This window comes from Lolium perenne, chromosome 4 (genome assembly GCF_019359855.2).
Source record: "Lolium perenne isolate Kyuss_39 chromosome 4, Kyuss_2.0, whole genome shotgun sequence".
NCBI lineage: Eukaryota > Viridiplantae > Streptophyta > Magnoliopsida > Poales > Poaceae > Lolium > Lolium perenne.
Window position 1 is genome coordinate 265,079,973 of NC_067247.2, and position 24,463 is coordinate 265,104,435.

The 24,463-nt window shown below is 42.1% G+C and overlaps 1 long non-coding RNA gene across 1 annotated transcript; it reads right to left on the minus strand.

Annotated features, from left to right (window-relative positions):
- Nucleotides 1-4,286: 4,286 nt before the first annotated feature.
- On the minus strand, nt 4,287-4,903 carry LOC127329834 (uncharacterized). Its single transcript, XR_011756781.1, has 2 exons — nt 4,760-4,903; nt 4,287-4,643 (listed from the first exon to the last, which is right to left on the minus strand). It is a non-coding gene; the product is annotated as an uncharacterized lncRNA (long non-coding RNA).
- Between the last annotated feature and the right edge of the window lie 19,560 nt (nt 4,904-24,463).

Here is a 24,463-nt window from a genome sequence, read left to right on the forward strand (position 1 = left end):
TGGAAGTCATCATTTCGTCGTTATAACAAGATCATTGTAATGTGCACAATAAGCAAACAAAGAGTGCATGCCGCATACCAACAGCCAATATAACAGAGCATGTTAGAATGAAACAGCAGACTTACTACTGTCGAGTCCCATGCAAACCAACATGTTCAGGGAGTACAAAATTGGCATGAACAACATAGTAGCAGGCTATAAATTTTGTAACAACGACTGAGCAAGATGAAGTTATGATGGCTACATCTATAGAGCAGGGAATGTAAACCAAACATAGTAGCAGGCTATAAATTTTGTAACAACGACTGAGCAAGATGAAGTTACGATGGCAAAAGCTAAAGAGGAGGGAATGTGAACCAACATGTGCCAAGTGCAATTACTTCATTTTGGCCGTGAACTAAATAATACTCCTGAACTTATAGTGAAGGGGATGAAAATCAAGATGTTTCGGGATATAAACTTGTAATGAGCAACACATAGAGGATAGTTAATGCTGGAGCTTAGGATGGACCAGATACAGAATATAGTGGGATCACCTGTGAACTTGTATAAGAGGGAATGCAAACCAATATGTTCAGCATTCCATATGTGAGCGTCATGCCAAGTCAGATAAACAAGTCAATAATGCAGCTTTTGAAGAACAAGATGGCACGCAAAATTATTATCTAGTAATATGACAAGTTTATTTGTACTACAGGCTAGATAGCAGAGTGATAGCATGCCAAACTAAGTCCTTACTTTGTTAGCTTACAATGAAGTAGATACAAAACAATGGCATCACCTGTAGTACAGGGAATGCAAGCCAACATGTTCATGGAGTAAAAAATTGGCACAAACAACATAGTAGCAGGCCATAATTTTTGTAACAACGACTGAGCAAGATAAAGTTATGATGACTAGATCTACAGAGCAGGCAATGTAAACCAAATATAGAAGTTACGATGCCAAAAGCTATAGAGCAGGGAATGCGAACCAACATGTGCAATTACTTAAAATTGGCCATGAACTAAATAATAGCAGGATGTTACTATAATACCTTTAATTTTTGTAACAACGACTGAGCAAGATAGAAGTTATGATGGCTACATCTACAGAGCAGGGAATGCAAACCAAAATGTTCAATCGCTTAAAGTTAGCAATGAACTAGAAAATAGCAAGGTGTTACGGTCATAGCTAGGAATGAACTAAAAGAGCTTCGGACAAACAAGCATCCGAACCTTAACATGGCGCTAAAACAAGGGACTTACATTAGGAGAAGCACTCTGTGGGAGTCACAGCAGATCTTCCTGGGGTTGATAGATCCGGTGATGAAGTACTCAACATGTGCTACTTGGGGTTGGAGAGACGGCCATTACACTTCATGGTTACTCATCTCATCTGCAAAAACGTAACGGCGCGTCGTTAGCACAAACAGGTTCCTCCAAGATTAAACAAGAACTTGCAGGCAAGCAATAGAAAAGCGACAGTAGAAGAGTTTAGATCATGCACGGCGCCGGTGAAGCAGATCCGGTTCATCCACAGCGGTGTCGGTGAGCAAGATCCGATGCGGTGGACGATGGATCCGGCGAAGCGGCTCCAGTGGGGTGGACGATACCGCAGCTGAAGCGACTGCGGTAGACTGCTGGATGAGCATATGGTTTCGAGGTTCGGCAGGGATGATCCGATCCGGTTGATGACGGCGTCGATGAAGCGGCTCCGGCAGGCAGCCAGATGACGAGGATCGCGAGGGCTCGGGTAGGCCAGGGAAGTCCGACGGGGATGTTCCGGTGCGGTGGTCGTGGAGGTGGGAGAGAGGGACTTGGGAAGTTCCGGTGGGTGGTCTGAGGGAAATGAATTTTTTTGGGGAGGGTTTCCGGGCTAGGGAGGTGGTGATCCAAAAAATGACGGGCAGACCCCCCCACCAACCGACTTTGCTGTCATCTCCACAGGGGTAGAATGGGAATTTGGAAGCGTGTGAAATTTTTGTATTTTGTGGGCGGGAAGTTTTGCCGCTATGAGATTTTGAATTTGGCTAAGGTCCACCTATAATGATAAAAAATTGTGAGACCGTACTAGTACCTCTGTTCATGGCCGAGTGCAAAATCAAATCATCATCACATTAAATACTGGTTACTACCATGATCATCATCTATCTTCTGGACAGAGATCCAGTGCCCCTACGTTCACAGGGCGCAGCGTGACCTGAGGCTTCCCATCCACCATTCGTTTCAATCCAACGGCAAGGAAAGCAACAGCGTGACCCGATTAATTTCTGCTGAACTGAAGAGCTGATGTGTTCTCTCGAACCTGAACAAATAGAGAAGGGAACAGAAGATGATTTCGGTTCCGAGCGCATCTGGCCGGGCCAAACATGCGTCTGGTACAAACTCCAGCGGGACGACGCATAGTGACTGGGCCGTTCGCAGCGACGCAAACATGCCCAAATATGCGTCTCGGATCCGTCGCGCGGACGATGCGTGGACGCGTAAAGTGTCCGCTCGCGTCTGGCGAACGTTTCGTCGGGCCCGCTTGGCAGTGACTCAGCGTCGATGCGTCTTCTTAGGGCGCCGCTTCGGCGGTCTGCGGCCGCGTAATGGCAATGCCTAGCGTGGCGCGCGCCGTCACCTACCTCTGCGAATGGCGACGCATATCGTCTCCTCCCACACTAAACCCTACCCGATGTCGCTCAACCTCCAACTCACCGCTGTTTAGTGTGGGAGGAGATGATATGTGTGCGCTCCTGTTTATATAGGTCGGAGGCACGCGGCGGCCGCAGCATGCATGGCATCGCCATTCACAGAGGTAGGTGACAGCTCGTGCCACGCGAGGCATCGCCATTTTACGCGACTGCGGACTGCCGAAGCGGCGCCGCTGAGAAGACGCATCGACGCTAGGTCACTTCCAGGCGGGCCCAAAGAAACGTCAGCCAGACGCGAGCGGACACTTTACGCGTCCACACAGCGTCCGCGCGACGGATCTGAGGCGCATATTTAGGCATGTTTGCGTCGCTGTGAACGGCCCAGTCACTATGCGTCGCTCCGCTGGAGCGTGTACCAGACGCATTTTTGGCCCGGCCAGATGCGCTTGGACCGAAATCATCTTCTGTTCCCTTATCTATTTCTTCAGGTTCGAGAGAACACTGCAGCTCTTCAGTTCAGCAGAAATTAATCGGGTCACGTTGTTGCTTTCCTTGCCGTTGGATTGAAACGAATGGTGGATGGGAAGCCTCAGGTCACGTTGTGCCCTGTGAACGTGGGGGCACTGGATCTCTGTCCCTATCTTCTTAATCCAATTCAAATATGCGTTTGAAATATTTCAGGATTGGTGGGAGATTTTGCCGCCCGACTGAGATTAAATTAAACCACACGTTCGACAATTCAAACTTGAGACCTTGGCTATGATACCATTTAAGTTCGAACTGATTGAAAAAGGCTATGCAATTAATTTATATAACATCCACAGGAACAACTACCTAGAATATCCCAACCGCAGATAAATGCATCCACCAACAAAAGTAGGAAAGGTGCCATAATCTAAGGAAACATTTCACAAGACCAATGTACTCACTATGTAGTGTTCATCTCCAATTATCTATGGCATTTTCTTAGTCTTTGGGAGATTATAACGAACTTGATTGGCCTCGTGTAGTAGGGCATCACATGCTTCTAATCTCAATCTCAACATGTCAACTTTTGTTCTTAGCATAGCTGTTGCAACTCGTTCTACTTGGAGTTGTTCCTCCAAAACTTGAGCAGAGAAAGACTTGGACTTGGGCTTCAAAACCCAGCATTTCGCAGGAAAGAGTTTTTGGTGATATCTTTATCTTTCCCATGTTTTGCCATCTCGAATTTCATATTAGCATGACAAGTTTTGAGTTGTGTAAAAAGAAAAGTTATTACAGAGAAAAATGCAGATGGTAGATTTAATGTGTAGGAACGATTTTTAATCATACAAGTTGGCATGCCTGACTATAATAAGGACCATCTATCTTGCTAGCAGGCATAATTATTAAGGTATTATTAATGGGCTACCATGTTCATAGTCTTCGAAGAAACAGCCTTTATTGCATTACGAGCAAAAAACAGTTCACACGTGCGCTCAGATTCAAATTTTCAGCATGCAGCCGATTTATGGTTTAATTGAAGTACACAACAGGATATTATTTCACACAAAATACAGCAGCCACATGGAACATATCTAATTTTAGTACAACAACAAAATTTGTAATTATTACAGAACACGAAATTTTGAACGAAATTTTGAGCAGTAAGTAATTACAGCATTGGCATCAGCAGTCCACTTGACTAAACAACAGAATCAAAGTTTATTTAGACACCTTCAATTCCCAGACACATCACAACTGGCTTACCATGACAAGTGCATAGGAGATTCTTTAGAACATTTTCTGTCAAAATTTGCCTATTTTTCAATTCATGTATCTCTTGGCGTGTGTTGGCAATTATTTCATCAGTATCTTTGTTTTCCCGCCCAAATATATCAACTGCCTCTTGGAGTGCATCCCCCAAATCTCTTTGTGCCGGATTAAGTTGAGCAATAGATACCATGGGCCTATGCGAGCAATATGCACTCTCACTGCTGCTTTGTGAAACATCAATACTTGAGGCATTGGCCCTTGCTTCTGGCTTTGTAGCTTTATTTGAAGCCTAAAATTTAGATAAAACAAGTTACAACATCATATGATGCAATAAAAGACCTCCAATTTCAAGAGCATCATTGAGCTGATATAACATAGCAAGCAATCCAAAATAGAGCCTCGTACATCTATTTCTTCTGGAACGGTTGGTGTACTGGACTCAGTGGACCAATGAGAGCACATGCCACTGTCACTGTTGCTCTGTGAAATGACCGCAACACTTGATAAATGGGTTGTCCCTACTGACATTACAGCTTTGTTTGCAGGCTGAAACTAAGACAAAACAAGTTAAAATGCAATACAATACACGGCAAACAAACAACACTGTTGACATAATTTTGAAAGAACCATGGGCAGATATAACAAAGAAACCAGTTAAGCCACATGCCTCTTAGAACAAACCAAACTAGATCATGGCGATGATGTATACAATGAACCAAGCAACTAGACATCATGTGCCCAATAACGAAGCCAGGTCACCGCATTTAAGAAATCTAGCAAATAGCCAAATACAGTCAAAACATGTGCATGTTGGATTGGATACAATTAGGAAAATAATGTATGATTGATTTAAGCATGACTCAGATAGTGCCTTTGACAACGTAGAAGGTCAATGCAACAATTAATTGTATGGCTTGTATGAAGTGCCATAACATTTAAATTAAGCATAACGAGGCATTGCTTAATCTGAGAACTGAGTGCTAGCTCAGTGGCAAGGCTTGCGAGTGCACAGCCAGCCCACCCGGGTTCGAGTACCAACGGGACCGAATTAAACATGAATGAAGCGAGATGTCAGTACAAGTAGTGGCAATAGAAATGCAAAATCCATAACAGGGCCAATGACAACATTCACTTGCCAACAAAATCTAAGGCTTTAGCTTTCATATACCATCAAAATTTAAAATAGTGTAATCCCCCGAAAGAGTATCATGGTATCATGTAATCTCAGCCATCTCACCCCTAATACCAAACATGTATCATTTAATCTCAGCCGTTCTTTTGTTTTACTCAAGAAAACATTTTTGTTTTGGGAGTTTATAGAAGCACAAGCCATCGTCTACATTGGCACTGTGTTATGAAAAATATCATCTTCATCGTACATGGTTATGTGAAGATATTGATATATAATTCTGTGCTAGGAAAACAAATAGCAATTACTATGTTACAAGAACCATCTTCAAGCTCGAAGATACGAAGTTCATTGGTCCACCAACCAAGGCTGATAAAATATTATATATTAATTTAGTACTAATATTTCGTATTTACTCATATTAAGGTCTAACTTTTTTTCCCATGACAAACCAGTTTTGATATAAAATCTAACGGTGGCCATGTGTGGATCACATAAAAAGTATTGAGATAGTAAATTTATACATAGATATTGGATAATGTATTTTAAATTTCAAAAAATATGGTACAGAGTAGAAATATATAAATTAGATAGTCTTGCCGTGCAATATGCATGCCGCAAAAGGTAAGATAGATCCTTAAAAATTCTCGACTCTAATCACAAAAATATACATAATCCTAATGGGGTGTCCATGAAAAAGTTTTGTCACTTTCGTATTAGGGTATACTTCTATTTCATACTGACTAAAAAACTTAATTGTAGTGAACTCACATATTACTCCTTCCATTACTTCTTTTAGGGTGTATTAGTTTTTCAAAAGCCAAACTTTAGGCTTTGTGAGTAATTTTAGCAAAAAATAATAATTATCAACATCAAATAAAATATGGAAATATATTTTAAAATTATATATGTCGTGACGTGCAAAGCACGTGCTACTTACTAGTAGATTACTAGAAAATGAATGAAGCAATTGAACATGGAGCGTATCTATTATATATTAAAAGTAAATTACTGGTAACAAGAAAATAGATAAATCTATTATATATTAAAAGTAAATTACTGGTAACAAGAAAATAGATAAATCTGTAGAAATTCCCACAAAAATCAGAAACATCTGGCCATTTATTAGATAGCCTGAAAATCTACAACCATTAGATTAAAATTAAGTCAAATTACCCACCATTGCCATTACAAGAGGAATAAGGTATTTGTATATCCTTCACCGTTTTCTTTTGTTTTCTCTTTTCTCCCTAACATGGCTGCGCATTGAGGTGCCCCAGGCGCCATAGCTAAACCTAGCAGCCTTAAATCCATGATGCTTTGCTGTTTGCTCCATGTACTGATGTAGCGAAGCAAGCACCAAAAAGAAGGAGAGTGCATGCACCTACTGCCTCAGATCTGTAGAGTCCTCTTATGTTTTCCGATCTGGAGATCTACACCACTTCTACGGTGTCAATGGAACAGTATTTATGGGTGCTAAAGGGACGCCGAAACAAGATCGGAGGTGACACCACCGGCCGCCGCGAAGAGAAAACCGCATCGCTGGCTAGCCGTCTTGCAAACAGCGCCCAAATCTCTTCCTCCGTTAGCTTTCCTTGATTGCTTGCTGTTGCTGTCCTGGGGCTCTTATGTATTGGCACCATGTATCTCACTTTCTTCAGGTGACCTCGCCACATCTTCTCCGTCTGCAGGTATACCGGCGTCAGCTGTAGGTCTACCCTAGGATCATCGATCATGCACATGCTGCCTACGCATATGCACCCTGGAAAGCTGATTGTGATTTGTTGCAACGTGCAAGTAATTAACTCTAGCTACATGCATGTCATCTCTTCTTCAGATTACAACTTTTTTTCTGAGTTAAACAAGGATACAATATCGATGTAGATGTATGCCTTTGCATTTGGTTTTAGCTTAGCTCCACACGCTGCAGGGTTAATGATGGTAACAAAGAGCCACCACGTCCAGCTGTTTCCCTATCCGGCTATCCCCTTTATTATTTTTTCAGATTATTCATATTAACTTTATTATTGATTTATGGATCAATGGTTTTGTTTTTTGGACATTTTAAATATGTTGTATCTAGGCCTCCTATGATTATATTTTCTTTCTGACTGCAACTTGAGTTTTCAATGGCTTACTCTGAATTTGTTTGCAATACTTCAGTCAGTGGAGCAAAGCGTACGAGCTGTGTTTTCTTGGACCATTAGGATGAGTGGATCACCGTGGACGATCGGACAAAAAAAAATTCTCCAAGGTAAAGAACTAAAAATGCTTACCGTTGGTTCTTAAGTGCCTACTTAAATTTCGGAGCAATGGAGCTATGGGTGTTGAATGAGATGCAGAACTTCAGGAAGAAAACTGATTTAAAATAGCTCTGTATGTACTGCCTCAGGTGAGTGAATGAGGACACGTTTCTTTCTACTTTTTTTTTTGTTCTGATGCCGTATTTACTAAATCAGTTGGTACAGTTAATATTTTTGGTCTTTGAGATAAATCAACAGCAAGGGGCTACCGAAACAAAATTAATAGCTTTGGTAGGCAACCTATTGTTGTACTAATATGTGATCCTCTCTGTGGTTTTACCAACGTGATGCGTGGCAGACGAGGATTTACAAGATGCTCTGTCGGCTATGTGTGCTTCGGCTGCTCCGATCCGCGCAGGCGTACAGAAAGCTGGGCGCGCGGTGAGATCAAGAGCTGGACGTTCCAATCCGCACCAGCGTACAGAAAACTTGGTGCCGTAATTAAGATCAAGAGCTGGACGTCCAGCAGTTGTATGCACTTCCTCAACTAAGGCAAGCAGCTGGAGACGTACAGCAGCTGGATGCACGACAGTCCCAGTGCATGTGGTACTTTCTCAAGCACGCAGATGTACATGTCAGGTATTTTTCTTTGGTCTTAAGCAACTCAACTTTTTTGTGTCATGTATGTCTGAATCAACTTCATATACTAGCCATATGCTAATCAGAAGAGAGAGAAAAAAGATTTCTTGCTGAGCATGTTTGCCTTACTAGAAACGTGTAGTATTGTGCAGACAGAAATATTACTTAATCAAAACAACTAATGATTCATATCAAACACAGACGAGGGGCAGCGGATGCATTCATGTAGACATGTAATGTAACACGTACAATGAAATTTACTTGGAGAAATTTAGTTCTACTATAGAACACTACAAGGCATTACCGTACTGTTTCTCTTATTGTGATACGAGATGGAACCCCAATATTAAACTAAATGATGATAGACGCGTAATGTAACATTACTCCAAAATTTTCTTGGAGAAATTTAGTTGTACCGTAGAACACTAGAAAGCATCCATACTGTTTCTCTTATTGTGCTACGAGATGGAACTCCAAGATTAAACAGAATGATTAGGATATTTTGTGGGATGGGATTGAAAATTCTAAACCAATCCCATAAAGCTTTTCATATTAAACTGGGTTTAGTACGCTTGCTAGCGATAGGATATCCTGGTCATTACCATTTGTAGTGTGCTTAAAGTACATATTAGGATGAGATGCAGTACCTTAAATCCTTTATCCAGTGCATCTGATTTGCACTCGCTCAATCATGGTGTGGTTAGTACGGTTAATGGAATCATCATCTCGGATATGATTAATCAGTTTTACTTCGATAAAAATATAGTCGAAGTTCCATTTCACTGATAGAAATATATATACTGACACGTACTTGCTCATCTATCATCTATGTGTCAATTATTCACATGTTTAAATGTTCTCAAAAAATTGACAATGCATGTCCATGTTATATATACAACCCCAAAAAATTGTGTTTTGATGAGCACCTATCATAGAAGATAAATGGCACGCCTCGACAAGCAGGCATATGCCTTAACCATTATGTGAATGCAATGCCCATGCCATCTCCAATAACAGTTCAGCGAAGAAACTTACGTTCGTAATTCAGGTGGCCTTCTAATTACTGCTAATTTCCTCATATGGTTATGAGACAAGCAAAGCCCACATACTATGAACTGTGATAGAAGTTTCAATTTCTCTCTGAAATATGAAAGATAGTATTTAGTACGTTTGCTAGCGATAGGATATCCTGGTCATTACCATTTGTAGTGTGCTTAAAGTACATATTAGGATGAGATGCAGTACCTCTTAAATCCTTCATCCAGTGCATCTGATTTGCACTCGCTCAATCATGGTGTGGTTAGTACGGTTAATGGAATCATCATCTCGGATATGATTAATCAGTTTTACTTCCATAAACATATAGTCGAAGTTCAATTTCACTGATAGAAATATATATACTGACACGTACTTGCTCATCTATCATCTATGTGTCAATTATTCACATGTTTAAATGTCCTCAAAAAATTGACAATGCATGTCCATGTTATATATACAACCCCAAAAAATTGTGTTTTGATGAGCACCTATCATAGAAGATAAATGGCACGCCTCGACAAGCAGGCATATGCCTTAACCATTATGTGAATGCAATGCCCATGCCATCTCCAATAACAGTTCAGCGAAGAGACTTACGTTCATAATTCAGGTGGCCTTCTAATTACTGCTAATTTCCTCATATGGTTATGAGACATGCAAAGCCCACATACTATGAACTGTGATAGAAGTTTCAATTTCTCTCTGAAATATGCAAGATAGTATTAGCCTCTCCCAAACTAATATCTAGAAATAAAAATACTTGCATCTGAAGCATCATTGTTCTCATAAACTTTATGATTGAAGGGTTATAGTTTCCTCTTGGGTTTAGCAATCCATCCCTTAACAGTATTAATATTTTTTTGTTACCTTTTAGGTTTGTATTCTACAGCATAGGTAATACGATGATTTAGCTAGAATATCATGATTTTTTTACCAAGGTTCAACGCCAATGAGTCCGGACTTTGGAACTGCCTAAGGTACTTGTCACACAAATTGCTTCTTCACCGGGTATGGAGAGTATCACCATGTTTGTATTCAGTTCACATGTAATGTGCACCAATCTAGCACCGTGTAAATATTGAAAAATATATTTCTGCATATAAATTTTCTCAACAACCACAATCTGCTTTCATGGTTTTAGTTGGCCAATTAGTTATCTTTCTATGAGCACTAGGACTTTGGAGTAGGAGAGTAGTAAGAAAATGCTTCGATTACTGGTATTTCTAAATATGTATAAGGTTCAACATGTTTTTTGATGTTTCAAATTGCCTTGCATATTCAAATGCGGTACAAAAATAATTAATGCATTAATGTACCTCAACATGTAAATGTAATTGTTCTGTGATTCTTTGCAAAACAAACCAACGACTACCACAGTAATCACAATTGAATATACCAAGTGATGTAATATCAGGTAAAGGATGATCGACCAACCTACTCACGATCTGAATTTTTAGATTCAGGTATTGACAATCATGCACATCCAATGAAATAGCATGAAACGAAACTAAGGCTAATAATATGATGGTATGTAAAAAGGACAGGTCGTGTCACATTCAAATAATTGTCAGAAGCGTACTGATTTAATATCATATACACACCACCTACCAAATCAACCATTGGTTTGCTCATTGTCCATATTTAAATTTCAAGTGTTAACTAATATTTTATACAAATGACACACAGGGATCTTAATTTGGTACTCTTGGAAGAACTATATTCATAGGTAAATAAATAAATGCATGCTAAATAAAATGACTATGTGTTTTTGCTTCATGAAACATTGACTCCAAATACAATAGCACTGAACAAAGGTGACATAACATAATGTTGTGGAAAACATAGTAGTGTTACCCACATAAATATATAAATATTAATCAATCCATCAATTAATTTATTAGACCGCACTATAGATGACACCCTCACATTTGCGAGGGCCACTTTGCTAGTTATATAAACAACCAGATCATTTGAATATGGATATACCACATCATGTCAATGGGACTCAGAAAAACAAAGCTAGACATTTAGACAAGTAATATAACTATTTTTTTCACAATGTTTCAAGTAGAATAGGAAGCTAGGTTAGGAATAAAGCAATCATGTTTCAAGTAGAATAGGAAGCTAGGTTAGGAATAAAGCAATCATGTTTCAAGTAGAATACGAGGCTAGGTTAGGAATAAAGCAATCATGTTTCAAGTAGAATAGGAAGCTAGGTTAGGAATAAAGCAAAAAAAAACACGAAGTGCATCATTTCAGCTAGGATCATTTCTATCAAACTTCATGCACTAGCCATGGAACAACAGGCAAACTCAATGAAGCAACATGCAAAAAATTAACATAATAGAATTTCAGGACTTGTTTAACATAGCCAAATCATGTAACTTATACCTGTGCATGCCGGATGCCAGATGGGTCAAAGGCAGTGTGCAATGTTCCATATGGTAATTGTTTATATTTTATTAGATTCCATTAGGAAACTTAGGTAGTGCAACATACAGAAAAATGATGCAATTGAACTACGCACAGGAGGTAAATTAACATTCCAAAAAAAAACAGGGAACTTACGTGAGCTTTTTTTTGAGTCACACGGACCTCATCAGGTACTTGGACAGAAGAACCTGGTGCCTCACTGTTTCTCCTCTGCATGAAGGAGATGCCAATTGTAAACAGAAACAGGATCCAAGATATAGAAGTTTGCATTAAGCAATATACAAAAAACAGCAGGTACTTACATGATTATAGGCGAGCTTTACTCTACGTTTCTGAGTGTAAGATGTGCCTGCTGCACGTGTAATAACAACAAACGATTCTGAGTCAAGGATTTGCTATAATTAACTTGACACCAAACACTAGTAGAAGCATTATGACGTGCATAAACATGTAATACAGGATCGCAGAAAGATATCAAACATGATGTAACTAGAGCAGTAGCCTACGGCCAAATAGTGAGAAATTGTAATCGTGTCAATGGTGGACTTGTATAGCCTACCCCAACTTGTTTGGGAATAAAGGCTTTGTTGTTGTCAATCGTGGACATGTAAAGCATTCAACGGTTCATGATTGGTGGCTCATATTTTGTAGAGTTTCAGCGAATGGGTGGGTTAAATCACTCAGACCACCACACTCTGTATTTATATCATCTGAGTTAGGGTTATAATACCACTGGACATGGGCCTCTATGGGCCTCACACTGGATACAATATTACTACAGCGCTACTACTAAACTCACTCATGGTCCAACACACCCCCTCAAGATGATCATGGGTAAACAACCATGGCCATCTTGCAACAACAACATGACACATATGACAACGACGAGTAATGAACTTTCACATAACTCCTAGGATACATGACAAAGATTGCACTTTCCATCATCTTGTCATCTCGATTCATCTCTTCATCAGCAGCGAAGACATCCAGCTTCAACCATCTGGGATAGGCACAACTCCTAACCATACACGTCCTCAACAACCCCGGCTGCCTCACCACACAAGTTCTGCAGAACCATCCACACTCGCCTCAATGTCCTCAGCCTCTCTTCTCCACTGCCCAGCCACTGACCTCTTCCGTCTCTCCCACAAACCCCCAGCCAACTCCTGCCTCAACCATCCACTCTTCAAGCACCCATGCCTATCCCCCGGTCAGGCCTCAACCAGTCTCACCTCAGGCACGCATGCCTTTCCCCTGGACATATCCACAACCATCACCATCACTACTAAATCGCAGCCTCATCAACTCCATCACGACTCAACCGCAGCCTCATCAACTCCATCACAACATATCCTCACAGCCTCACATCTCCATTTTCTCCTCACTTCCACTCGGATGGCGCCTCGTCTGCGCGCCCTGGCCAACCTGGCAGACCGCACCTGGCCACATCGATCGGCTCGCGCTGGTCAACGTCCAGCACCAACCTCCGGCTCCGCCCTGCGCTCAAAGGCTCGGCCCACTCCGCACGCCTCCAACATCTCCCCCTCGCACGGATCCAGATCTCTCTGACACGGATTAACTTCCTCTTCTCTCCTTTCTAAACCAAAACGATTTTCACCCTCTTCTTTGTCCCCGCGCGAGCAGCCGCCGATCTCACACAACTCACATCGCTGTGTGTGATAGCCGTAACCCACGCAGAGCACCTGATGCGGCCTCCCGCCGCCAGGATTTCTACATCTCAACGGTGGTTTTTGTGGTCAAAGGAAGAACTTGTATGGTACTGTTTGGGGCGGCTAGCACTAGCAGGAAGGAAACCTAGGCTCTGATACCATGTAGAGTTTCAGCAAATGGGTGGGTTAGGTCAGGGAAAAAATACTTATGCGTCGTGTTTAAATCTAAAGGATGAGGCGGTTACCAACGAAAGCACTTGTAAGTTAAAAATATAGCATGAATTCAGAAATACAGTCAGCTGCAATACTCCTAACAGAACAAAACGTGCAGGGATGTCTGGTTACCTATTTCTGGGCGGCGTTTAGACGTGTTCCGCGTTCTTACGGGTGACGTGGAGGTCGGCGAGGGGACTGCTGTTGCGGTGGGTGCCGGGGAAGCAGATCTTGGGGGGTCGGAGAAGGACATGCTGGGCGGTCGATGAAGTGTTCAGCGCGCCGGCCGAAGTAGAAGGTCGGTGAAGCAGATGATGTGCAGTGCACGGGGACGTCGGTGTCGGCGAAGCTGGTCAGGTGCGGTGGTCGATAGAGTCGGCGAAAGAGATACGGTGCAGTGGACGCCGGAGTAGGTGCGGATCAAGCGGTTTCGGGATATAAACTTGTAATGAGCAACACATAGAGGATAGTTAATGCTGGAGCTTAGGATGGACCAGATACAGAATATAGTGGGATCACCTGTGAACTTGTATAAGAGGGAATGCAAACCAATATGTTCAGCATTCCATATGTGAGCGTCATGCCAAGTCAGAGAAACAAGTCAATAATGCAGCTTTTGAAGAACAAGATGGCACGCAAAATTATTATCTAGTAATATGACAAGTTTATTTGTACTACAGGCTAGATAGCAGAGTGATAGCATGCCAAACTAAGTCCTTACTTTGTTAGCTTACAATGAAGTAGATACAAAACAATGGCATCACCTGTAGTACAGGGAATGCAAGCCAACATGTTCATGGAGTAAAAAATTGGCACAAACAACATAGTAGCAGGCCATAATTTTTGTAACAACGACTGAGCAAGATAAAGTTATGATGGCTAGATCTACAGAGCAGGCAATGTAAACCAAATATAGAAGTTACGATGCCAAAAGCTATAGAGCAGGGAATGCGAACCAACATGTGCAATTACTTAAAATTGGCCATGAACTAAATAATAGCAGGATGTTACTATAATACCTATAATTTTTGTAACAACGACTGAGCAAGATAGAAGTTATGATGGCTACATCTACAGAGCAGGGAATGCAAACCAAAATGTTCAATCGCTTAAAGTTAGCAATGAACTAGAAAATAGCAAAGTGTTACGGTCATAGCTAGGAATGAACTAAAAGAGCTTCAGACAAACAAGCATCTGAACCCAGAACATGGCGCTAAAACAAGGGACTTACATTAGGAGAAGCACTCTGTGGGAGTCACAGCAGATCTTCCTAGGGTTGATAGATCCGGTGATGAAGTACGCAACATGTGCTACTTGGGGTTGGAGAGACGGCCATTACACTTCATGGTTACTCATCTCATCTGCAAAAACGTAACGGCGCGTCGTTAGCACAAACAGGTTCCCCCAAGATTAAACAAGAACTTGCAGGCAAGCAATAGAAAAGCGACAGTAGAAGAGTTTAGATCATGCACGGCGCCGGTGAAGCAGATCCGGTTCATGCACAGCGGTGTCGGTGAGCAAGATCCGATGCGGTGGACGACGGATCCGGCGAAGCGGCTCCGGTGGGGTGGACGATACCGCAGCTGAAGCGACTGCGCTAGACTGCTGGATGAGCATATGGTTTCGAGGTTCGGCGGGGATGATCCGGTCCGGTTGATGACGGCATCGATGAAGCGGCTCCGGCAGGCAGCCGGATGACGAGGATCGCGAGGGCTCGGGTAGGCCAGGGAAGTCCGGCGGGGATGTTCCGGTGCGGTGGTCGTGGAGGTGGGAGAGAGGGACTTGGGAAGTTCCGGTGGGTGGTCTGAGGGAAATGATTTTTTTTGGGGAGGGTTTCCGGGCTAGGGAGGTGGTGATCCAAAAAATGACGGGCAGACCCCCCCACCAACCGACTTTGCTGTCATCTCCACAGGGGTAGAATGGGAATTTGGAAGCGTGTGAAATTTTTGTATTTTGTGGGCGGGAAGTTTTGCCGCTATGAGATTTTGAATTTGGCTAAGGTCCAACTATAATGATAAAAAATTGTGAGACCGTACTAGTACCTCTGTTCATGGCCGAGTGCAAAATCAAATCATCATCACATTAAATACCGGTTACTACCATGATCATCATCTATCTTCTGGACAGAGATCCAGTGCCCCCACGTTCACAGGGCGCAGCGTGACCTGAGGCTTCCCATCCACCATTCGTTTCAATCCAACGGCAAGGAAAGCAACAGTGTGACCCGATTAATTTCTGCTGAACTGAAGAGCTGCTGTGTTCTCTCGAACCTGAACAAATAGAGAAGGGAACAGAAGATGATTTCGGTTCCGAGCGCATCTGGCCGGGCCAAACATGCGTCTGGTACAAACTCCAGCGGGACGACGCATAGTGACTGGGCCGTTCGCAGCGACGCAAACATGCCCAAATATGCGTCTCGGATCCGTCGCGCGGACGATGCGTGGACGCGTAAAGTGTCCGCTCGCGTCTGGCGAACGTTTCGTCGGGCCCGCTTGGCAGTGACCCAGCGTCGATGCGTCTTCTTAGGACGCCGCTTCGGCAGTCTGCGGCCGCGTAATGGCGATGCCTCGCGTGGCGCGCGCCGTCACCTACCTCTGCGAATGGCGACGCCACGCGTGCAGCGGCCGTCGCCTGCCTCCGACATATATATACAGGGGTGCGCGCATATCGTCTCCTCCCATACTAAACCCTAGCCGATGTCGCTCAACCTCCTACTCACCGTTGTTTAGTGTGGGAGGAGATGATATGTGTGTGCTCCTGTTTATATAGGTCGGAGGCACGCGGCGGCCGCAGCACGCATGGCATCGCCATTCGCAGAGGTAGGTGACAGCTCGTGCCACGCGAGGCATCGCCATTTTACGCAACTGCGGACTGCCGAAGCGGCGCCGCTGAGAAGACGCATCGACGCTAGGTCACTTCCAGGCGGGCCCAAAGAAACGTCAGCCAGACGCGAGCGGACACTTTACGCGTCCACGCAGCGTCCGCGCGACGGATCTGAGGCGCATATTTAGGCATGTTTGCGTCGCTGTGAACGGCCCAGTCACTATGCGTCGCTCCGCTGGAGCGTGTACCAGACGCATTTTTGGCCCGGCCAGATGCGCTCGGACCGAAATCATCTTCTGTTCCCTTCTCTATTTCTTCAGGTTCGAGAGAACACTGCAGCTCTTCAGTTCAGCAGAAATTAATCGGGTCACGTTGTTGCTTTCCTTGCCGTTGGATTGAAACGAATGGTGGATGGGAAGCCTCAGGTCACGTTGTGCCCTGTGAACGTGGGGGCACTGGATCTCTGTCCCTATCTTCTTAATCCAATTCAAATATGCGTTTGAAATATTTCAGGATTGGTGGGAGATTTTGCCGCCCGACTGAGATTAAATTAAACCACACGTTCGACAATTCAAACTTGAGACCTTGGCTATGATACCATTTAAGTTCGAACTGATTGAAAAAGGCTATGCAATTAATTTATATAACATCCACAGGAACAACTACCAAGTTGATCCCAACCGCAGATAAATGCATCCACCAACAAAAGTAGGAAAGGTGCCATAATCTAAGGAAACATTTCACAAGACCAATGTACTCACTATGTAGTGTTCATCTCCAATTATCTATGGCATTTTCTTAGTCTTTGGGAGATTATAACGAACTTGATTGGCCTCGTGTAGTAGGGCATCACATGCTTCTAATCTCAATCTCAACATGTCAACTTTTGTTCTTAGCATAGCTGTTGCAACTCGTTCTACTTGGAGTTGTTCCTCCAAAACTTGACCAGAGAAAGACTTGGACTTGGGCTTCAAAACCCAGCATTTCGCAGGAAAGAGTTTTTGGTGATATCTTTATCTTTCCCATGTTTTGCCATCTCGAATTTCATATTAGCATGACAAGTTTTGAGTTGTGTAAAAAGAAAAGTTATTACAGAGAAAAATGCAGATGCTAGATTTAATGTGTAGGAACGACTTTTAATCATACAAGTTGGCATGCCTGACTATAATAAGGACCATCTATCTTGCTAGCAGGCATAATTATTAAGGTATTATTAATGGGCTACCATGTTCATAGTCTTCGAAGAAACAGCCTTTATTGCATTACGAGCAGAAAACAGTTCACACGTGCGCTCAGATTCAAATTTTCAGCATGCAGCCGATTTATGGTTTAATTGAAGTACACAACAGGATATTATTTCACACAAAATACAGCAGCCACATGGAACATATCTAATTTTAGTACAACAACAAAATTTGCAATTATCACAGACCACGAAATTTTGAACGAAATTTTGAGCAGTAAGTAATTACAGCATTGGCATCAGTAGTCCACTTGACTGAACAACAGAATCAAAGTTTATTTAGACACCTTCAATTCCCAGACACATCACAACTGGCTTACCATGACAAGTGCATAGGAGATTCTTTAGAACATTTTTTGTCAAAGTTTGCCTATTTTTCAATTCATGTATCTCTTGGCGTGTGTTGGCAATTATTTCATCAGTATCTTTGTTTTCCCGCCCAAATATATCAACTGCCTCTTGGAGTGCATCCCCCAAATCTCTTTGTGCCGGATTAAGTTGAGCAATAGATACCATGGGCCTATGCGAGCAATATGCACTCTCACTGCTGCTTTGTGAAACATCAATACTTGAGGCATTGGCCCTTGCTTCTGGCTTTGTAGCTTTATTTGAAGCCTGAAATTTAGATAAAACAAGTTACAACATCATATGATGCAATAAAAGACCTCCAATTTCAAGAGCATCATTGAGCTAATATAACATAGCAAGCAATCCAAAATAGAGCCTCGTACATCTATTTCTTCTGGAACGGTTGGTGTACTGGACTCAGTGGACCAATGAGAGCACATGCCACTGTCACTGTTGCTCTGTGAAATGACCGCAACACTTGATAAATGGGTTGTCCCTACTGACATTACAGCTTTGTTTGCACGCTGAAACTAAGACAAAACAAGTTAAAATGCAATACAATACACGGCAAACAAACAGACCTTTGTTGACATAATTTTGAAAGAACCATGGGCAGATATAACAAAGAAACCAGTTAAGCCACATGCCTCTTAGAACAAACCAAACTAGATCATGGCGATGATGTATACAATGAACCAAGCACCTAGACATCATGTGCCCAATAACGAAGCCAGGTCACCGCATTTAAGAAATCTAGCAAATAGCCAAATACAGTCAAAACATGTGCATGTTGGATTGGATACAATTAGGAAAATAATGTATGATTGATTTAAGCATGACTCAGATAGTGCCTTCGACAACGTAGAAGGTCAATGCAACAATTAATTGTATGGCTTGTATGAAGTGCCATAACATTTAAATTAAGCATAACGAGGCATTGCTTAATCTGAGAACTGAGTGATAGCTCAGTGGCAAGGCTTGCGAGTGCACAGCCAGCCCACCCGGGTTCGAGTACCAACGGGACCGAATGAAACACGAATGAAGCGAGATGTCAGTACAAGTAGTGGCAATAGAAATGCAAAATCCATAACAGGGCCAATGACAACATTCACTTGCCAACAAAATCTAAGGCTTTAGCTTTCATATACCATCAAAATTTAAAATAGTGTAATCCCCCGAAAGAGTATCATGGTATCATTTAATCTCAGCCATCTCACCCCTAATACCAAACATGTATCATTTAATCTCAGCCATTCTTTTGTTTTACTCAAGAAAACATTTTTGTTTTGGGAGTTTATAGAAGCACAAGCCATCGTCTACATTGGCACTGTGCTATGAAAAATATCATCTTCATCGTACATGGTTATGTGAAGATATTGATATATAATTCTGTGCTAGGAAAACAAATAGCAATTACTATGTTACAAGAACCATCTTCAAGCTCGAAGATACGAAGTTCATTGGTCCACCAACCAAGGCTGATAAAATATTATATATTAATTTAATACTAATATTTCGTATTTACTCATATTAAGGTCTAACTTTTTTTCCCATGACAAACCAGTTTTAATATAAAATCTAACGGTGGCCATGTGTGGGTCACATAAAAAGTATTGAGGTAGTAAATTTATACATAGATATTGGATAATGTATTTTAAATTTCAAAAAATATGGTACGGAGTAGAAATATATAAATTAGATAGTCTTGCCATGCAATATGCATGCCGCAAAAGGTAAGATAGATCCTTAAAAATTCTCGACTCTAATCACAAAAATATACATAATCCTAATGGGGTGTCCATGAAAAAGTTTTGTCACTTTCGTATTAGGGTATACTTCTATTTCATACTGACTAAAAAACTTAATTGTAGTGAACTCACATATTACTCCTTCCATTACTTCTTTTAGGGTGTATTAGTTTTTCAAAAGCCAAACTTTAGGCTTTGTGAGTAATTTTAGCAAAAAATAATAATTATCAACATCAACTAAAATATGGAAATATATTTTAAAATTATATATGTCGTGACGTGCAAAGCACGTGCTACTTACTAGTAGATTACTAGAAAATGAATGAAGCAATTGAACATGGAGTGTATTATATAAACAACCAGATCATTTGAATATGGATATACCACATCATGTCAATGGGACTCAGAAAAACAAAGCTAGACATTTAAACAAGTAATATAACTATTTTTTTCACAATGTTTCAAGTAGAATAGGAAGCTAGGTTAGGAATAAAGCAATCATGTTTCAAGTAGAATAGGAAGCTAGGTTAGGAATAAAGCAATCATGTTTCAAGTAGAATAGGAAGCTAGGTTAGGAATAAAGCAATCATGTTTCAAGTAGAATAGGAAGCTTGGTTAGGAATAAAGCAATAAAAAAACACGAAGTGCATCATTTCAGCTAGGATCATTTCTATCAAACTTCATGCACTAGCCATGGAACAACAGGCAAACTCAATGAAGCAACAGGCAAAAAATTAACATAATAGAATTTCAGGACTTGTTTAACATAGCCAAATCATGTAACTTATACCCAGGCATGCCGGATGCCAGATGGGTCAAAGGCAGTGTGCAATGTTCCATATGGTAATTGTTTATATTTTATTAGATTCCATTAGGAAACTTAGGTAGTGCAACATACAGAAAAATGATGCAATTGAACTACGCACAGGAGGTAAATTAACATTCCAAAAAAACAGGGAACTTACGTGAGCTTTTTTTTGAGTCACACGGACCTCATCAGGTACTTGGACAGAAGAACCTGGTGCCTCACTGTTTCTCCTCTGCATGAAGGAGAGGCCAATTGTAAACAGAAATAGGATCCAAGATATAGAAGTTTGCATTAAGCAATATACAAAAAACAGCAGGTACTTACATGATTATAGGCGAGCTTTACTCTACGTTTCTGAGTGTAAGATGTGCCTGCTGCACGTGTAATAACAACAAACAGTTACGAGTCAAGGATTTGCTATAATTAAATTGACACCAAACAGTAGTAGAAGCATTATGACGTGCATAAACATGTAATACAGGATCGCAGAAAGATATCAAACATGATGTAACTAGAGCAGTAGCCTACGGCCAAATAGTGAGAAATTGTAATCGTGTCAATGGTGGACTTGTATAGCCTACCCCAACTTGTTTGGGAATAAAGGCTTTGTTGTTGTCAATCGTGGACATGTAGAGCATTCAACGGTTCATGATTGGTGGCTCATATTTTGTAGAGTTTCAGCGAATGGGTGGGTTAAATCACTCAGACCACCACACTCTGTATTTATATCATCTGAGTTAGGGTTACAATACCACTGGACATGGGCCTCTATGGGCCTCACACTGGATACAATATTACTACAGCGCTACTACTAAACTCACTCATGGTCCAACACACCCCCTCAAGATGATCATGGGTAAACAACCATGGCCATCTTGCAACAACAACATGACACATATGACAACGACGAGTAATGAACTTTCAGCATAACTCCTAGGATACATGACAGCATTGCACTTTCCATCATCTTGTCATCTCGATTCATCTCTTCATCAGCAGCGAAGACATCCAGCTTCAACCATCTGGGATAGGCACAACTCCTAACCATACACGTCCTCAACAACCCCGGCTGCCTAACCACACAAGTTCTGCAGAACCATCCACACTCGCCTCAATGTCCTCAGCCTCTCTTCTCCACTGCCCGGCCACTGACCTCTTCCGTCTCTCCCACAAACCCCCAGCCAACTCCTGCCTCAACCATCCACTCCTCAAGCACCCATGCCTATCCCCCGGTCAGGCCTCAACCAGTCTCACCTCAGGCACGCATGCCTTTCCCACGGACATATCCACAACCATCACCATCACTACTAAACCGCAGCCTCATCAACTCCATCACGACTCAACCGCAGCCTCATCAACTCCATCACAACATATCCTCACAGCCTCACATCTCCATTTTCTCCTCACTTCCACTCGGATGGATCCTCGTCTGCGCGCCCTGGCAAACCTGGCAGACCGCACCTGGCCACATCGACCGGCTCGCGCTGGTCAACGTCCAACACCAACCTCCGGCTCCGCCCTACGCTCAAAGGCTCGGCCCACTCCGCACGCCTCCAACATCTCCCCCTCGCACGGATCCAGATCTCTCTGCCACGGATTAACTTCCTCTTCTCTCCTTTCTAAACCAAAACGATTTTCACCCTCTTCTTTGTCCCCGCGCGAGCAGCCGCCGATCTCACACAACTCACATCGCTGTGTGTGATAGCCGCAACCCACGCAGAGCACCTGATGCGGCCTCCCGCCGCCGGGATTTCTACATCTCAACGGTGGTTTTTGTGGTCAAAGGAAGAACTTGTATGGTACTGTTTGGGGCGGCTAGCACTAGCAGGAAGGAAACCTAGGCTCTGATACCATGTAGAGTTTCAGCAAATGGGTGGGTTAGGTCAGGGAAAAAATACTTATGCGTCGTGTTTAAATCTAAAGGATGAGGTGGTTACCAACGAAAGCACTTGTAAGTTAAAAATATAGCAAGAATTCAGAAATACAGTCAGCTGCAATACTCCTAACAGAACAAAACGCGCAGGGATGTCTGGTTACCTATTTCTGGGTGGCGTTTAGACGTGTTCCGCGTTCTTACGGGTGACGTGGAGGTCGGCGAGGGGACTGCTGTTGCTGTGGGTGCCGGGGAAGCAGATCTTGGGGGGTTGGAGAAGGACATGCTGGGCGGTCGATGAAGTGTTCAGCGCGCCGGCCGAAGTAGAAGTTCGGTGAAGCAGATGATGTGCAGTGCACGGGGACGTCGGTGTCGGCGAAGCTGGTCAGGTGCGGTGGTCGATAGAGTCGGCGAAAGAGATACGGTGCAGTGGACGCCGGAGTAGGTGCGGATCAAGCGGATAGGGCAGCCTCGAGGTTTGAAGCTGTGGCAGCTTGAACGGCGAAGTGTGGCGGTGATTTTCCGGTGCGGCGGCCGTGAAGGTGGGAGGTAGTAGGTAAGAGGGGCGATTTCTCTGAGGGCTTGCGGGCGAAACTAGGGCGAAGCTGGGCGATAGAGGAGAAAAAGGGAATTTTGCAGTCCTTCTTTTGAGGGGGGAAAATATTCGCAGATCTAAAACTTTGCGGCGCGAGATATTTGGGCGTTGGCGGGGAATTTTACCGCTCGATGAGATTAAATTTTGGCTACAGTAGGTAATAATAATAAAAAATAGTAGGCCCTACTAGTAGTACTGTAAGTCTGTTCAGGAATCCAAGGGGGTCGAGGTAGAGGAATCCATTATGTGAATCCACATTTCAAAGTGTCAAAAAATTCTAAACTAAAATTTTCCTGTAAAAAAGACAAATTTTGATGCTGTAACACGACTACGTACAGCACATTTTTTGCCTTTTCTGTACACACCACACAAAATGTTGTTTTTCCACAAAAACTTATGAACGAACATAGGATGTCACAATGTATACCAAAAAAATTATGTCAGATTTTTTTAACATTTATATAATTGTTTTTTTATTATTTTCAATAATGGGTGCATATGCACGCGTGTGCCAAAACGCCACCTCCAGGGGCTAGGAGTTTCTAAACTTCTTATGGCACATCAAATAAAATGTTGTTCAATCAATAATAATAATGTGCTTATAATTGTTACTCCCTTCCACCATTAATAAAGTCCACATCGGTTTCGTGTCAAACTTTGACTCGAGATTTAGGTACCCACATGATAGTGCTAGTATCATAGCTAGTATCATACACATTGGTCCCACAAAACTGCTGATGTGGCAGTTAATTAAGCAGGAGAGAGGAGATTAGTGTAACATAGGTAGATATTGTATCATAGCGCAAACAACGAGATACATGCTTAGGGTTAGGGGTAGATACATGATTTTTTTGGTTTGAATATGTCTAGACCTTATTTATCAACTTAATTGAATGCTTACTATATAACATAAGAAGACCTTGTTTTTTATTTTATTTTTTCATTTTTATACGGATTTGAATCTTGGTCAAATCCTAGGTTTCACCAAGATTTGAATAAGTTTAAAACATGAATATGAAAAAGTAAGCATGCATGTATGCTTCTTAATTAATCACTTCAAAATGAAGCTCTTGGGAGGGTTTTTGAAATTTCCATGTTTGAAACCAAAAACCACATATCATCATGCTTGACTTCATGAGACAGAGTTTAGGGTTAGGGGTAGATACATGATTTCTCTGGTTTGAATATGTCTAGACCTGGTTTATCAACTTAATTGAATGCTTACTATATAACATAAGAAGACTATGTGCCTTGGTTTTTCATTTTTTGTTTTTTTTAAATTATGCCCATTTGAATCTTGGTCAAA